This window comes from Triticum dicoccoides, chromosome 4A (assembly GCF_002162155.2).
Source record: "Triticum dicoccoides isolate Atlit2015 ecotype Zavitan chromosome 4A, WEW_v2.0, whole genome shotgun sequence".
Taxonomy (NCBI): Eukaryota; Viridiplantae; Streptophyta; class Magnoliopsida; order Poales; family Poaceae; genus Triticum; species Triticum dicoccoides.
In genome coordinates, this window is record NC_041386.1 from 152376334 (window position 1) to 152395077 (window position 18744).

The 18744-nt window shown below is 48.8% G+C and overlaps 1 pseudogene; it reads right to left on the reverse strand.

The window, feature by feature from the left end:
• LOC119283465 overlaps window positions 1-15517 on the reverse strand; it is a 78777-nt pseudogene extending 63260 nt beyond the window's left edge.
• Window positions 15518-18744: the final 3227 nt, after the last annotated feature.

Below are 18744 nucleotides of genomic sequence, written 5' to 3' on the forward strand. Positions count from 1 at the left end.
TCGTCCGACGGCTTCCAGACATGGATCATCGTCCCGTCGTTCGACTGCTCGAGGGCAGCCGTCTTGGTCGCGCTCGATGGTGATGCGAGTCCGGCTGCGATTGGAAGCCGGCTCCTTGTCTCGTCTGTCGCGGGTGCTGCCAGTCGGCGTCCAGGAGGTCGCGCCATGCTCTTGGCGAGGGGGTGGGTTTTTAACCCGTTGGTGAAGCTCTTCAGCACGACAACCGGCTTCTTGTTGGGCAGCAGCCGCATCAATACGCTGCTGAACGCGCTCCGTCATATAGCGACGCTCGTCGCTCTCCAGGTGCTCCAGCTCATCTGCTGCCGCCTGGGCAACACATATGTTCTCCATGGGCGTGGCATAGACCGGGCGGTCCACTCCAAATATGTTGGTGATGGCTCCACCTCACTGCCTGACCATGCCGGCTCGGCTGGGCCCAGCAGCAGTCGGCGTGCCGCCGACAGCGCAATCAACTTTGCGCTGGAAGGCTTCGGAGAGGCGGCACATGGTAGCCAACTTCTTCGCGTTCTCCACAAGCGAGACGCGGCAGGCTTCTAGCGTCTCGGCGTCCGCATCTGCGGCAATGGGCGTGGACAGGTCCCGCATTGCCGCCTGCAATGGGTCCTGGCCGGCTCCTCCGGAGCCCCCAGTGTGGCTGATGACAAGCACCTCCGTTACGGTGCTGCCGCCACTCTCCGCGCGTGGGAGCGGATCGTCAATGACCACAATGTTGGTGGGGAAAGCGTTGAGGGAAGCCGTGTCAGAGTCGACAAGCATCGGGTCGGTGGAGCCAATCGACTCCAAGTCGAAAGTCGGCTCGTTGGCAATGTGGAGCTGGTCGAGGAGGTTGACGAGGCGGCTCTCGAGGCTGTCAATGTCTGCGTCAGACACCGGCTCATCGGAAAGGTGGACCTCGCCGACAAGGTCGGTGAGGCAGTTTGCTGCGCATGTGACCTCCGCGTCATGCAGCGTGTCGGCACAAACTGAAGGAAATATGCCCTAGAGGCAATAATAAAGTTATTATTTATTTCCTTATTTCATGATAAATGTTTATTATTCATGCTAGAATTGTATTAACCGGAAACATAATACATGTGTGAATACATAGACAAATAGAGTGTCACTAGTATGCCTCTACTTGACTAGCTCGTTGATCGAAGATGGTTAAGTTTCCTAACCATAGACATGAGTTGTCATTTGATTAACGGGATCACATCATTAGGAGAATGATGTGATTGACTTGACCCATTCCGTTAGCTTAGCACTTGATTGTTTAGTTTGTTGCTATTGCTTTCTTCATGACTTATACATGTTCCTATGACTATGAGATTATACAACTCCCATTTACCGGAGGAACACTTTGTGTGCCACCAAACATCACAACGTAACTAGGTGATTATAAAGGTGCTCTACAGGTGTCTCCAAAGGTACTTGTTGGGTTGGCGTATTTCGAGATTAGGATTTGTCACTCCGATTGTCGGAGAGGTATCTCTGGGCCCACTCGGTAATACACATCACTATAACTTGCAAGCATTGCAACTAATGAGTTAGTTGCAGGATGATGTATTACGGAACGAGTAAAGAGACTTGCCGGTAACGAGATTGAACCAGGTATTGAGATACCGATGATCGAATCTCGGGCAAGTCACATACCGATGACAAAGGGAACAACGTATGTTGTTATGCAGTCTGACCGATAAAGATCTTTGTAGAGTATGTAGGAGCCCATATGGGCATCCAGGTCCCGCTATTGGTTATTAACAAGAGAGGTGTCTCGGTCATGTCTACATAGTTCTCGAACCCATAGGGTCCGCACGCTTAACGTTCGTTGACGATATAATACTATGAGTTATGTATGTTGGTGACCGAATGTTGTTCGGAGTTTTGGATGCGATCACAGATATGACGAGGAACTCCGGAATGGTTTGGAAGTAAAGATTGATATGTGGATAGTAGTGTTTGATCTCCGGAAGGGTTCCGGAATAGTTTTGGATGCGATCACAGATATGACGAGGAACTCCGGAATGGTTTGGAAGTAAAGATTGATATGTGGATAGTAGTGTTTGATCTCCGGAAGGGTTCCGGAATTCACCGGAAGGGGTTCCGGATGTTTCCCGAAATGTTTGGGCACGAGAACACTTTATCTGGGCCAAAGGGGAAAGCCCACGAGGCTTTTGGAAAGTGCAAAAGGAAGTTTTGCGGAGACCAGAGGCTGGACGCCAGGAACCCTGGCGTCTAGGGGGTAGATGCCGGGAACCCTGGCGTCTAGCCCTGGAGTCCGAGAAGGACTCTTGCCTTTCGAGTGAAACCGACTTTGAGGAGGCTTTTACTCCAAGTTTCGACCCAGGGCTCAACATATAAATAGAGGGGTAGGGCTGGCACCAAAGACACATCAAGAAACACCAAGCCGTGTGCCGGCAACCCCGTCCCCTCTAGTTTATCCTCTGTCATAGTTTTCGTAGTGCTTAGGCGAAGCCCTGCGGAGATTGTTCTTCACCAACACCGTCACCACGCCGTCGTGCTGCCGAAACTCATCTACTACTTCGCCCCTCTTGCCAGATCGAGAAGGCGAGGACGTCACCGAGCCGAACGTGTGCAGAACTCGGAGGTGCCGTGCTTTCGGTACTTGGATCGGTCGGACGTGAAGACGTACGACTACATCAACCGTGTTGATATAACGCTTCCGCGAACGGTCTACGAGGGTACGTAGACAACACTCTCCCCTCTCGTTGCTATGCATCACGATGATCTTGCGTGTGCGTAGGAATTTTTTTGAAATTACTACATTCCCCAACAGTGGTATTAGACCAAGGTTTTATGCGTTGATGTTGTGCACGAGTAGAACACAAGTGAGTTGTGGGCGATATAAGTCATACTGCTTACCAGCATGTCATACTTTGGTTCGACGGTATTGTTGGATGAAGCGGTCCGGACCGACATTACGCGTACGCTTACGCGAGACTGGTTCTACTGACGTGCTTTGCACACAGGTGTCTGGCGGGTGTCAGTTTCTCCAACTTTAGTTGAATCGAGTGTGGCTACGCCCGGTCCTTGCGAAGGTTAAAACAGCACCAACTTGACAAACTATCGTTGTGGTTTTGATGCGTAGGTAAGAACGGTTCTTGCTCAGCCCGTAGCAGCCACGTAAAACTTGCAACAACAAAGTAGAGGACGTCTAACTTGTTTTTGTAGGGCATGTTGTGATATGATATGGTCAAGACATGATGCTAAATTTTATTGTATGAGATGATCATGTTTTGTAACCGAGTAATCGGCAACTGGCAGGAGCCATATGGTTGTAGTTTTATTGTATGCAATGCAATTGCGCTGTAATGCTTTACTTTATCACTAAGCGGTAGCGATAGTCGTGGAAGCATAAGATTGGCGAGACGACAACGATGCTACGATGGTGATCAAGGTGTCGCGCCGGTGACGATGGTGATCATGACGGTGCTTTGGAGATGGAGATCACAAGCACAAGATGATGATGGCCATATCATATCACTTATATTGATTGCATGTGATGTTTGTCTTTTATGCATCTTATCTTGCTTTGTTTGACGGTAGCATTATAAGATGATCTCTCACTAAATTTCAAGATAAAAGTGTTCTCCCTGAGTATGCACCGTTGCCAAAGTTCGTCGTGCCCAGACACCACGTGATGATCGGGTGTGATAAGCTCTACGTCCATCTACAATGGGTGCAAGCCAGTTTTGCACACGCAGAATACTCAGGTTAAACTTGACGAGCCTAGCATATGCAGATATGGCCTCGGAACACTGAGACCGAAAGGTCGAGCGTGAATCATATAGTAGATATGATCAACATAATGATGTTCAACATTGAAAGCTATTCCATTTCACGTGATGATCGGTTATGGTTTAGTTGATTTGGATCACGTGATCACTTAGATGATTAGAGGGATGTCTATCTAAGTGAGAGTTCTTAAGTAATATGATTAATTGAACTTTAATTTATCATGAACTTAGGCCTGGTAGTATTAGCATATCTATGTTGTAGATCAATAGCTAGCATTTAGCTCCCCTGTTTTATTTTTGATATGTTCCTAGAGAAAACTAAGTTGAAAGATGTTAGTAGTAATGATGCGGATTGGATCCGTGATCTGAGGTTTATCCTCATTGCTGCACAGAAGAATTATGTCCTTAATGCACTGCTAGGTGACAGACCTATTGCAGGAGCAGATGCAGACGTCATGAACGTTTGGCTAGCTCAATATGATGACTACTTGATAGTTTAGTGCACCATGCTTAACAGCTTAGAATCGGGACTTCAAAGACGTTTTGAACATCATGGATCATATGGATGTTCCAGGAGTTGAAGTTAATATTTCAAGAAAATACCCAAGTTGAGAGATATGAAGTCTCCAACAAGTTCTATAGCTAAAAGATGGAGGAGAATAGCTCAAGCAGTGAGCATGTGTTCAAATTGTTTGGGTACTACAATCGATTGAATCAAGTGGGAGTTAATCTTCCAGATAAAATAGTGATTGACAGAATTCTCTAGTCACCATCACCAAGTTAGTAGAACTTCGTGATGAACTATAGTATGCAAGGGATGATGAAAATGATTCCCGAGCTTTTCATGATGATGAAATCGATGAAGGTAGAAATCAAGAAAGAACATCAAGTGTTGATGATTAACAAGACCACTAGTTTCAAGAAAAGGGCAAAGGGAAAGAAAGGGAACTTCAAGAAGAGCGGCAAACAAGTTGCTGCTCAAGTGAAGAAGCCCAAGTCTGGTCCTAAGCCTGAGACTAGGTGCTTCTACTACAAAGGGACTGGTCACTGGAAGCAGAACTGCCCCAAGTATTTGGCGGATAAGAAGGATGGCAAAGTGAACAAAAGTATATTTGATATACATATTATTGATGTGTATTTTACTAGTGTTCGTAGCAACCCCTCGGTATTTGATACTAGTTCAATTGCTAAGAGTAGTAACTCGAAACGGGAGTTGCAGAATGAACAGAGACTAGTTAAGGGTGAAGTGACGATGTGTGTTGGAAGTGGTTCCAAGATTGATATGATAATCATCGCACACTCCCTATACTTTCGGGATTAGTGTTGAACCTAAATAAGTGTTATTTGGTGTTCGCATTGAACATGAATATGATTTGATCATGTTTATTGCAATACGGTTATTCATTTAAGTTAGAGAACAATTGTTGTTTTGTTTACATGAATAAAACCTTCTATGGTTATACACACCAACGAAAATGGTTTGTTGGATCTCGATTGTAATAATACACATATTTTCATAAAATTGAAGCCAAAATATGCAAAGTTAATAATGATAGCGCAACTTGTTTGTGGCACTACCGTTTAGGTCATATTGGTGTAAAGCGCATGAAGAAACTCCATGCTGATGGACTTTTGGAATCACTTGATTATGAATCAATTGATGCTTGCGAACCATGCCTCATGGGCAAGATGACTAAGACTCCATTCTCCGGAACAATAGAGCAAGCAAAAGATTTGTTGGAAATCATACATACTGATGTATGTGGTCCGATGAATATTGAGGCTCACGACAGGTATCATTATTTTCTGATCTTCACAGATGATTTGAGAAGATATGAGTATATCTACTTGATGAAACACTAGTCTGAAACATTTGAAAAGTTCAAAGAATTTCAGAGTGAAGTGGAGAATCATCGTAACAAAAATAAAAGTTTCTACGATATGATCGCAGAAGTAAAATATTTGAGTTACGAGTTTGGCCTTGAGTTAAAACAATGTGAAATAGTTTCACTACTCACGCCACCTGGAACACCACAGTGTAATGGTGTGTCCGAACGTCATAACTGTATATTAGATATGGTGCGATCTATGATGTCTCTTACCGATCTACCACTATCGTTTTGGGGTTATGCATTAGAGACAACTGCATTCACATTAAATAGGGCACCATCTAAATCCGTTGAGACGACACCGTATGAACTATGGTTTGGCAAGAAACCTAAGTTGTCGTTTCTTAAAGTTTGAGGTTGCAATGCTTATGTGAAAAAGTTTCAACGTGATAAGCTCTAAACCAAATCGGAGAAGTGCATCTTCATAGGATACCCAAAAGAAAATGTTGGGTATACCTTCTATCACAGATCCGAAGGCAATATATTCATTGCTTTGAACGGATCCTTTCTAGAAAAGGAGTTTCTCTCGAAAGAAGTGAGTGGGAGGAAAGTAGAACTTGATGAGGTAACTGTACCTGCTCCCTTATTGGAAAGTAGTTCATCACAGAAATCTGTTCCTGTGACTACTACCCCGATTAGTGAGGAAGCTAATGATGATGATCATGTAACTTCAGATCAAGTTACTACCGAACCTCGTAGGTAAAACAGAGTGAGATCCGCACCAGAGTGGTACGATAATCTTGTTCTGGAGGTCATGTTACTTGACCATAACGAGCCTACGAACTATGAGGAAGCGATGATGAGCCCAGATTCCGCGAAATGGCTTGAGGCCATGAAATCTGAGATGAGATCCATGTATGAGAACAAAGTATGAACTTTGATTGACTTGCGCAATGATCGGCGAGCCATTGAGATTAAATGGAGCTTCAAGAGGAAGACGGACACTGATAGTAGTGTTACTATCTACAAACCTAGAATTGTCGCAAAAAGGTTTTCGACAAGTTCAAGGTGTTGACTACGATGAGAGTTTCTCACTCGTATCTATGCTTAAGTCTGTCTGAATCATGTTAGCAATTGCCGCATTTTATGAAATCTGGCAAATGGATAAACAAAACTACATTCCTTAATGGATTTATTAAAGAAGAGTTGTATATGATGCAACCAGAAGGTTTTGTCAATCCTAAAGGTACTAACAAAATATGCAAGCTCCAGCGATCCATCTATGGACTGGTGCAAGCATCTCGGAGTTGGAATATATACTTTGATAAGTTGATCAATGCATATAGTTTTATACAGACTTGTGGTGAAGCCTGTATTTACAAGAAAGTGAGTGGGAGCACTACAGTATTTCTGATAAGTATATGTGAAAGACATATTGTTGATCGGAGATAATGTAGAATTATTCTGCAAAGCATAAAGGAATGTTTGAAAGGAGTTTTTCAAAGAAAGACCTCAGTGAAGCTACTTACGTATTGAGCATCAAGATCTATAGAGATAGATCAAGACGCTTGATTAGTTTTTCAATGAGTACATACCTTGACAAGATTTTGAAGTAGTTCAAAATGGAACAGTCAAAGAAGGATTCTTGCCTGTGTTACAAAGGTGTGAAGTTGAGTAAGACTCAAAACCCGACCACGGCAGAAGATAGAGAGAGAATGAAAGTCATTCCCTATGCCTCAGCCATAGGTTCTATAAAGTATGCCATGCTGTGTACCAGACCTATTGTATACCCTGCCCTGAGTTTGGCAAGGGAGTACAATAGTGATCTAGGAGTAGATCACTGGACATTGGTCAAAATTATCCTTAGTGGAATAAGGATATGTGAGGGAGTCCTGGATTAGGGGGTGTTCGGATAGCCGGACTATACCTTCAGCCGGACTCCTGGACTATGAAGATACAAGATTGAAGACTCTGTCCCATGTCCGGAAGGGACTTCCCTTGGCGTGGAAGGCAAGCTTGGCGATACGGATATGAAGATCTCCTACCATTGTAACCGACTTTGTGTAACCCTAACCCTCTCCGGTGTCTATATAAACCGGAGGGTTTTAGTCCGTAGGACAACATACACATCAACAATCATACCATAGGCTAGCTTCTAGGGTTTAGCCTCCTCGATCTCGTGGTAGATCTACTCTTGTACTACCTATATCATCAATATTAATCAAGCAGGACATAGGGTTTTACTTCCATCTAGAGGGCCCGAACCTAGGTAAAACTTCGTGTCCCTTGTCTCCTATTACCATCCGTCCTAGACGCATAGTTTGGGACCCCCAACCCGAGATCCGCCGGTTTTGACACCGACATTGGTGCTTTCATTGAGAGTTCCTCTGTGTCGTCGCTGTCAGGCTCGATGGCTCCTACGATCATTCATAGCGATGCAGTCCAGGGTGAGACCTTCCTCCCCGGACAGATCTTCGTCTTCGGCGGCTTCGCACTGCTGGCCAATTCGCTTGGCCGTCTGGAGTAGATCGAAAGCTACGCCCCTGGCCGTCAGGTCAGATTTGGAAGTTTTAACTACACGGCTGACATCCGCGGGACTTGATCTTCGACGAATTCGAACCACTGCCAAGCGCGCCGCACTGTCACGACGAGCATGATCTAGCTCTGCCGCCGAACAGTGCCCTGGAGGCCGCACCCGCATCGGCTCCGACCCTTAATTCGGAGCCAATTGCGCCGACCGAGGATGGACGGTTGTACGCCACCTCAGGGGCTGCGACCCCAACAGCGATTGAGCCAAGCACCAGCCCCGTACTCTGCGAGACTCGTGACTCCAAGGAACCGGACTCCTCTCCGGACTCCGAACCCTCCGCGCCCCGGCCGATCGAATCCGATTGGGCGCCTATCATGGAGTTCACTGTCGCGGACATCTTTCAGCACTCGCCTTTTGGCGATATCCTGAAGTCACTGAAGTCTCTCTCTTTATCAGGAGAGCCCTGCCCGGACTACGGTCAGCAAGGTTGGGGTACGGACGACGAAGAAATTCAAATCCCACCCACCACCCACTTTGTAGCCACTGTCGACGACTTAACCGACATGCTCGACTTCGACTCCGAAGATATCGATGGTATGGACACCGATGAAGGAGATGATGAAGAACCAGCACCTACTAGGCCCTGGAAAGCCACCTCGTCATATGACATATACATGGTGGACACCCCAAAAGAGGGAGATGGCGATGGAACAGCGGAGGATGACCCCTCCAAGAAACAACCTAAGCGTCGGCGTCAGCGGTGCCGCTCAAAATCCCGCCAAAACAAACAAGGTGATTCCAGCACGGGAGATAATAATACTCCAGAAAGTGCCGAAGAAAACCCCCTTCAGCAAGACTTAGCACAGGAGGATGGAGAAACCAGCCCTCATGAGAGAGCGGCAGACAGAGAGGTCGAGGACAATAATTATATGCCTCCCTCCGAAGACGAGGCAAGCCTCAACGACAACGAATTTGTCGTGCCAAAGGATCCCATCGAGCAAGAGCGTTTTCAACGCAGGCTTATGGCCACGGCAAGAAGCCTCAAGAAAAAACAGCAACAACTTAGAGCTGATCAAGATTTGCTGGTCGGCAGATGGACTGAAGTCCTTGCGGCCGAAGAGCATAAACTCGAACGCCCCTCCAAGAGCTACCCAAAGCGCAGGTTGCTACCCCGATTAGAGGAGGAAGCACTTGATGCGGCCGACCGGCCACCTCCCGGTCGCGACAGAGAGGCCTCTCGGCCCTGCACTCAAGCCGCACCCCGTGCCAAGGCACGGGAATATGCGCCGGACTTACGAGACATGTTGGAGGACAAGGCAAGGCAAACAAGATCGATCTACGGATCGCGTGGGCACCCCACGGCTCGAGACGGTAACCATCACGCCGGCCACAAATTCGGCGGGGCCGAACACAATAGACAAAGCTCATTGGAGCTACGTCATGATATAGCCCAGTACAGAGGCGCCGCACACCCGCTCTGCTTTACAGACGAAATAATGGATCATCAAATCCCCGAGGGTTTCAAACCCGTAAACATCTAATCATATGATGGCACAACAGATCCTGCGCTATGGGTCTAGGATTATCTCCTTCATATCCACATGGCCCGCGGCGATGATGTCCATGCCATCAAATACCTCCCACTCAAGCTTAAAGGACCAGCTCGACATTGGCTTAACAGCTTGCAAACAGGATCAATCAGTTGTTGGGAGGACCTGGAAGCCGCATTCCTCGACAATTTCCAGGGCACTTATGTGCGACCCCCAGACGCCGATGACCTAAGTCACGTAATTCAATAGCCATAGGAATCGGCCAGGCAATTCTGGACACGGTTTCTAACAAAGAAAAATCAAATAGTCGATTGTTCGGACGCTGAGGCCCTAGCAGCCTTCAAGCACAATATCCGGGATGAGTGGCTGGCCCGGCACCTTGGACAGGAAAAGCCGAAATCTATGGCAGCACTCACGACACTCATGACCCACTTTTGCGTGGGAGAAGACAGATGACTTGCTCGTAGCAACAATATGACCAAGAACCCTGGTAATTCGGACACCAGGGACAGTAGTGGTAGGTCGCGTTGCAACAAGGAGAAGCGCCGCATTAACGATGACAATGCTGAGGATAGGGCAGTTAATGCCGGATTCAGAGGCTCTAAATCCGGTCAGCGGAAAAAGCCATTTAAAAGGAATCCTAGGGGCCCGTCCAGTTTGGACCGAATACTCGACCGCTTGTGCCAGATACATGGCACCCCCGAAAAGCCGGCCAATCACACCAACAGGGATTGTTGGGTGTTCAAGCAGGCAGGCAAGTTAAACGCCAAAAATGATGACAAGAGGCTGCATAGCGATGACGACGAGGAGCCCCGGCCGCCGAACAACAGTGGACAGAAGGGTTTTCCCCCACAAGTGCGAACGGTGAACCTGATATACGCAACCCATGTCCCCAAAAGGGAGCGGAAGTGTGTGTTAAGGGACGTATACGCGGTAGAACCAGTCGCCCCAAAGTTCAACCCATGGTCCTCCTGCCCGATCACCTTTGATCGAAGGGACCATCCCACTAGCATCCGTCATGGCGGATTCGCCGCATTGGTTCTAGACCCAATTATTGACAGATTTCATCTCACTAGAGTCCTTATGGACGGCGGCAGCAGCCTGAACCTGCTCTACCAGGATACAGTGCAGAAAATGGGCATAGATCCCTCGAGGATTAAGCCCACCAAAACGACCTTTAAAGCCGTAATACCAGGTGTAGAGGCCAACTATACAGGCTCAGTCACACTTGAAGTGGTCTTCGGATCTCTGGATAATTTCCGAAGCGAGTAGTTAATCTTCGACATAGTCCCGTTTCAAAGTGGTTATCACGCACTGCTAGGGCGAACCGCATTCGCTAAGTTCAATGTGGTACCTCATTACGCATACCTTAAGCTCAAGATGCCAGGCCCTCGAGGAGTAATTACGGTCAATGGAAACACCGAACGCTCCCTCCGAATGGAGGAGCACACGGCGGCCCTTGCAGCGGAAGTACAAAGTAGCCTCTCCAGGCAGTTTTCCAGTCCGGCCACTAAACGACCCAACACGGTCAAGCACGCCCGGAGTAACCTACAACAAGACCGCCTGGCACGATCCGAGCAGGCGTAGCAATGCGGCCCCAACCCCAACCCTCGCAAAATGGCGACAGCAGTACTTCACGTACATAACTACGCTCTAGAGATACCATGGGAACAGGGGGGGCACCATCACGGCACGCCCAAAACACGGCTTAAACCGTACCAGGGGCTGCCAATTTTTTTAATTTTCTCTTACTTTCAGGACTCCACCCTTCGGAAGGCTTGTTCGGCAGTTCAATTGCCGCACAAACGATGCAAGAACCAGGGAAGCAGACAAGCCACGCCGCATTTCGGAACTCCCAGGTGGTCTCTATCACGAGCAGTATACCCGTTCCGCATACTATTCCACAGCTTGCCCCTGGAACGGACATGTTAACTAGTCCAACCTTCCACTTATCGCATTATTTGTATCGTTCTGCTTTGATCGCGGCCCTTTTTAATAAACAACGCATAGCTTTCGTCTATTTTTGCATTACCTTTTTTTCTTTATATATGTTCCTTAACGACATGTTGCACCCGTACACGTTGGTACGGCAAAAATATGCCAGGGGATTTAGTACCCCTCAATATGGTGTGAGAAGTCCGAACACTTTAACAAGTGCGGCACCCCGAACTTATAGCATTATATGCATCGGCTCTGAATCATGTCTTGGGTCAATAGTTGGGTTTGCCCGGCTCCTATGTTTTGGTGCCTTACGTTCCGCTATATCGGCTAAGGTAGCACTAGGAGAACCACTACGATTGTGCCCCAGTTGACCTGGGTCGAGCACCTCAGTGGAGAAAGCTAAAACTGACTGTCATGATGAAGAGAGAGCTGGTCGCTGTTCGAGAGTTTTTTTCCGAGTCCCTAAAGACTTATGCCGCTTAGGGTGAGGAGCCGGCTCTGTCCGGCCAAGGCATGGATAGCGCCCCGAACTCGGTCTTCCGAATACCAGGGGCTTCCCCGAAATTTAAAATTATAGAATTATATGGTTAAGTGAGAGTGTTCACGCATTATAGTCCGATTGCCTTGTTCGTTGGGATGAGCGCCTCCCTTGAAGGACCCAAACATGGGAAAAAGAGCGCTCAGGTTTATCCCCGAACACCCTAGCACTAGCGGCACGGGGGCAGAAGCCGACGACTTGCCATCTCTCAGAATTGATAAACATTCGCACAGAAGGTAATATTTTAAATTCCAACAGCATTGCTTAGCGCATATAAACAAGTTTTCAGCGCACAGGACAAAACGAGCAAGTTTCACTCAAAAATTACATCCCTAGAACATTCATCCGCCACAAGGGGGGCACCCTTCAGAACATCCTTATAGTAATTCTCGGGCTTGCGATGCTCTTTCCCTGGCGGTGGCCCGTCCTTCACCAGCTTCTCAGCATCCAGCTTGCCCCAGTGCACCTTAGCATGGGCAAGGGCCCTATGGGCACCTTCAATGCAGACGGAGCGCTTGATGACTTCGAGCCTTGGACAGGCCTCCACCAACCGCCGCACCAGCCCGAAATAGCTCCCAGGCAGAGCCCCTCCAGGCCACAGCCGAACAATGAGGCCCTTCATGGCCTGTTCGGCCGCCTTGTGGAGCTCGACCAGTTGCTTCAGCTAGTCGCTCAGGGGCACGGGGTGTCCGGCCTCAGTATACTGAGACCAGAACACCTTCTCTGTCGAGTTTCCCTCCTCGGCTCGGTAGAATGCGGCTGCATCAGATACACTCCGGGGAAGATCTGCGAACGCTCCTGGAGAGCTCCGGATTCGGGTAAGTAACAAGTAACTCACGTTTATGTGTTTGCTTTGCATAAAGAATGCCTTACCCGCCGCTATCTTCTTCACCTCATCCAACTCCTGGAGGGTCTTCTGGGATTCATCCTTAGCAGACTTGGCGTTTTCCATAGCCACCGCGAGCTCGGACGCTCGCATCTTTGAGTCAAGCTCCAAACTCTCATGTTTTTCCATGAGAGCCTGGAGCTCTTGCCGCACCTTGCCAACCTCGGCCTCATACTTCTCGCGCTCGGTGCGCTCCGAGGCCGCCCTCTTCTCGGCCTCGACCAACGCCTGCTTAAGGGTCGCCACTTCAGACGTGGCCCCTAAAATAGCCACGATAATCCTGTCATTCTTTGCAATTGCACCTTTATATATATATTTAAAAACATGATATTTCTTACCTTCATTGTCCTCGAGCTGCTTCTTGGCACGCCTGAGCTCTTGCTCGGACTGCTCGAGGTTCTGCTTTAGCGTGTCCACTTCCGCAGTCAGTGCGGCGGACGCAAGCAGGGAAGCCTGCATATGCATATTGACTCATTTTTGTTAGACTCCTGCCAATTCTATTTGATCCTCTATTCGGCTTTTCTTCCCGAACGCCAAACAGAGCATCAGGGGCTACTGTCTATGCGGTACTATTATTTATACATTCTTTACTTACCTCAAAGCCTGTCAAAAGGCTAGTACAAGCTTCAGTCAGTCCGCTCTTGGCGGACTGAACCTTCTGGACCACCGCGCTCATAATAGCGCGGTGCTCCTCATCGATGGAAGCGCCTTGGAGCGCCTCCAGCATATTGTCCGGCGCCTCCGGTTGGACGGGGGCCACCGGCACGGCGAACTTGCTCCTCTTGGAAGGAGGTCCCCTGCCGGACTCTGGAACCTCCGAAGGTTCCGGAGCGGTGTCCGGCCTAGAGTCGGACTTGGAGCCCTGAGGGGTTTCATCCCCTTTACTCCTGGAGTCCGGGAGGTCGCCTTGCGACGCCTCCAGGACCACCTCCTCCCGCCTTGGAACCTGTTGGGACAACACTTCGGTGTCGTCTGTAGGGCGGGGGAGGAAGCCGTCGAAAGTGAGTTCACATCCGACAAGTCTAGTGAGCCGCTCGACGACGCGTCGAGTCGGTCTTTGGGTGGGCTGCATAAACACATTCGACGTAAGGGAAAGCTGTGCAATAAACGAATACTATGAATTACTCTGGTATCAGGATACTCACGATTTTGCCAGGGGCTTGGCCCTGGGCTGCCACTCCTCTCCGCCGCCATCGGCGTCGATGGAGCAGTCCGGAGGAAGGGTTTTCCCCTTCTTGGACCCCCGGCCTCCCCAGAGAGGGCGGCCTTCCTTTTCTTCTCTCCTCCCGCTGGAGGGGGAGAGTTCTCTTCTTCTTCCTCCTCGTCATCACGAGAGGAATGTGCCTCGGAACCGTCGGATGATGGATCCGACACCTCCTGGCGCCGGACACTCTTTCGAGTCCCCGCGGCCTTTTTTGCGGCCTTCTTCTCCGGCACCACATAGGGTGCCGGAGCCAGCAGCTTCGCCAAGCGAGCATCCGCTGGGCCTTCGGGCAAAGGAGCCAGACAGTTGATTTGTCTGGATGTTACCTGCCAATCCTGTCAAAGGTAAGGGAGTTTAGATCCTGCATGGAGTCAAACTATGAAAAATTGATACCCTATAAAAGGAAAAAATAGCTTAAAGCGAGAGCATGACGCTGCGCACTGAATCCGCGATCCTGGGTAGCGTATGCGGGAGCCTCGGCGCCCTTGAAAAGCACCTTCCAGGCATCTTCGTACGTCGTGTCAAAGAGCCTGCTCAGAGTTTGGTGTCGCGCCGGGTCGAACTCCAACAGGTTGAAAGCCCGTTGTTGACACAGGAGGATTAAGCGGATGAGCATAACCTGGACTGCGTTGACAAGTTTGAGCTTCTTATCACCAGGGTTTGGACGCATGTTTGGAGTCCGGTCAGCTCTCCCTTCTTACCCCACGACAGGCCCGTCTCCTTCCAGGAGGTGAGCCGTGTAGGGGGTCCGGATCGGAATTCGGGGGGTGCGACCCATTCGGCGTCGCACGGCTCGGTGATGTAAAACCACCCTGATTGCCACCCCTTCAGGGTCTCCACAAAGGAGCCGTCGAGCCAGAGGACGTTGGCCATCTTGCCCACCATGGCGCCTCCACACTCTGCCTGGTTGCCGTGCACCACCTTCGGCTTGACGTTGAAAGTCTTGAGCCATAGGCCGAAATGGAGGCGGATGCGGAGGAAGGCCTCGCACATGACGGTAAACGCCGAGATGTTGAGGACGAAATTCGGGGCCAGATCGTGGAAATCCTGGCCATAGTAGAACATGAGCCCCCGGACAAATGGGTGGAGAGGGAAGCCCAGTCCGTGGAGGAAATGGGGGAGGAACACCACCCTCTCATGGGGCCTAGGGGTGGGGATGAGCTGCCCCTTTTTGGGGAGCCGGTACGCGATGTCGTTAGACAGGTATCCGACCTTCCTCGGCTTTTTGATATGTCCCTCCGTGACGGAGGAGACCATCTACTTGCCTCCCGCTCTGGACATGGCTGGAGAAGGTCGAGGTGGGGAGTGCGGACTTGGGCGCTGGAGCTCGAGTGCGCAAGAATGGATAGGTGAAGGAGGAAGAAGGCGTAGGTGAAAAGGTGGATCCTTATCCCCTTATATGGGTGGACGCAACTACATGTCCCCACCAGCCTGGTAAAACTCGCTTATCTCCAAGCGCCGTAATCAATGGCGCGGTTGGGTTACCCATGCCCGTATTGATGAGAATCCCGGGATAAGGGGACACGATCTCTGCTTTAACAAGAAGTGCCAAGGAAACCGCCTCGCAGATCGCGCTAAGGTGGGATAATGAAACGATTCGGATAAAGGCTTGGTCGTGGTGTGACACGCTACAGAATAAGTCAGCAGATTAGATTGGTGTAAATATTATTCTCTCTATGGCAATATGTGGAAACTTATTTTGCAGAGCCGGACACTATTTTTGTTCAAAATCGTCTATGAAATACTTGGAGGAGGAACCCACCTTGCAATGTCGAAGACAATCTGCGCGCCGGACTCGTCATTGAAGCCTGGTTCAGGGGATACTGAGGGAGTCCTGGATTAGGGGGTGTTCGGATAGCCGGACTATACCTTCAGCCGGACTCCTAGACTATGAAGATACAAGATTGAAGACTCCGTCCCGTGTCCGGAAGGGACTTTCCTTGGCGTGGAAGGCAAGCTTGGCGATACGGATATGAAGATCTCCTACCATTGTAACCGACTTTGTGTAACCCTAACCCTCTCCGGTGTCTATATAAACCGGAGGGTTTTAGTCCGTAGGACAACATACACATCAACAATCATACCATAGGCTAGCTTCTAGGGTTTAGCCTCCTCGATCTCGTGGTAGATCTACTCTTGTACTACCCATGTCATCAATATTAATCAAGCAGGACATAGGGTTTTACCTCCATCGAGAGGGCCCAAACCTGGGTAAAACTTCATGTCCCTTGTCTCCTGTTACCATCCGGCCTAGACGCACAGTTCGGGACCCCCTACCCGAGATCCGCCGGTTTTGACACCGACAATATGTTTATCGATTATGGAGGTGACAAAAGGTTCGTCATAAAGGGTTATGTCGATGCAAGTTTTGACACTGATCCAGATGACTCTAAGTCTCAATCTGGATACATATTGAAAGTGGGAGCAATTAGCTAGAGTAGCTCCATGCAGAGCATTGTTGACATAGAAATTTGCAAAATACATATGGATCTGAATGTTGCAGACCCATTGACTAAAATTCTCTCACAAGCAAAACATGATCACACCTTAGTACTCTTTGGGTGTTAATCACATAGCGATGTGAACTAGATTATTGATTCTATTAAACCCTTTGGGTGTTGGTCACATGACGATGTGAACTATGGGTGTTAATCACATGGTGATGTGAACAATTGATGTTAAATCACATGGCGATGTGATCTAGATTATTGACTCTAGTGCAAGTGGGAGACTGAAGGAAATATGCCCTAGAGGCAATAATAAAGTAATTATATTCATGCTAGAATTGTATTAACCGGAAACATAATACATGTGTGAATACATAGACAAACAAAGTGTCACTAGTATGCCTCTACTTGACTAGCTCGTTGATCGAAGATGGTTAAGTTTCCTAACCATAGAGATGAGTTGTCATTTGATTAACGGGATCACATCATTAGGAGAATGATGTGATTGACTTGACCCATTTCGTTAGCTTAGCACTTGATCGTTTAGTTTGTTGCTATTGCTTTCTTCATGACTTATACATGTTCCTATGACTATGAGATTATGCAACTCCCGTTTACCGGAGGAACACTTTGTGTGCCACCAAACATCACAACGTAACTGGGTGATTATAAAGGTGCTCTACAGGTGTCTCCAAAGGTACTTGTTGGGTTGGCGTATTTCGAGATTAGGATTTGTCACTCCGATTGTCGGAGAGGTATCTCTAGGCCCACTCGGTAATGCACATCACTATAAGCCTTGCAAGCATTGCAACTAATGAGTTAGTTGCGGGATGATGTATTACGGAATGAGTAAAGAGACTTGCCGGTAACGAGATTGAACTAGGTATTGAGATACCGACGATCGAATCTCGGGCAAGTAACATACCGATGACAAAGGGAACAACGTATGTTGTTATGCGGTCTGACCGATAAAGATCTTCGTAGAGTATGTAGGAGCCAATATGGGCATCCAGGTCCCGCTATTGGTTATTGACAAGAGAGGTGCCTCGGTCATGTCTACATAGTTCTCGAACCGGTAGGGTCCGCACGCTTAACGTTCGTTGACAATATAGTACTATGAGTTATGTATGTTGGTGACCGAATGTTGTTCGGAGTTTTGGATGCGATCACAGATATGACGAGGAACTCCGGAATGGTTTGGAAGTAAAGATTGATATGTGGATAGTAGTGTTTGATCTCCGGAAGGGTTCCGGAATTCACCGGAAGGGGTTCCGGATGTTTCCCGAAATGTTTGGGCACGAGAACACTTTATCTGGGCCAAAGGGGAAAGCCCACGAGGCTTTTGGAAAGTGCAAAAGGAAGTTTTGCGGAGACCAGAGGCTAGACGCCAGGAACCCTGGCGTCTAGGGGGTAGATGCCGGAAACCCTGGCGTCTAGGCCTGGAGTCCGAGAAGGACTCTTGCCTTTCGGGTGAAACCGACTTTGAGGAGGCTTTTACTCCAAGTTTCGACCCCAGGGCTCAACATATAAATAGAGGGGTAGGGCTAGCACCAAAGACACATCAAGAAACACCAAGCCGTGTGCCGGCAACCCCGTCCCCTCTAGTTTATCCTCTGTCATAGTTTTCGAAGTGCTTAGGCGAAGCCCTGCGGAGATTGTTCTTCACCAACACCGTCACCACGCCGTCATGCTGCCGGAACTCATCTACTACTTCGCCCCTCTTGCTGGATCAAGAAGGCGAGGACGTCACCGAGCCGAACGTGTGCAGAACTCGGAGGTGCCGTGCTTTCGGTACTTGGATCGGTCGGACGTGAAGATGTATGACTACATCAACCGCGTTGATATAATGCTTCCGCGAACGGTCTACAAGGGTACATAGACAACACTCTCCCCTCTCGTTGCTATGCATCACCATGATCTTGCATGTGCGTAGGAAATTTTTTGAAATTACTATGTTCCCCAACACAAACACCGTCTGGCGTGCCAGGCTGGCTACGCTCACTGGGGAGGAAGAGGGTTCCCGTCTAGAACAGATCTCCGGACGACGGTGCACCTAGCCCC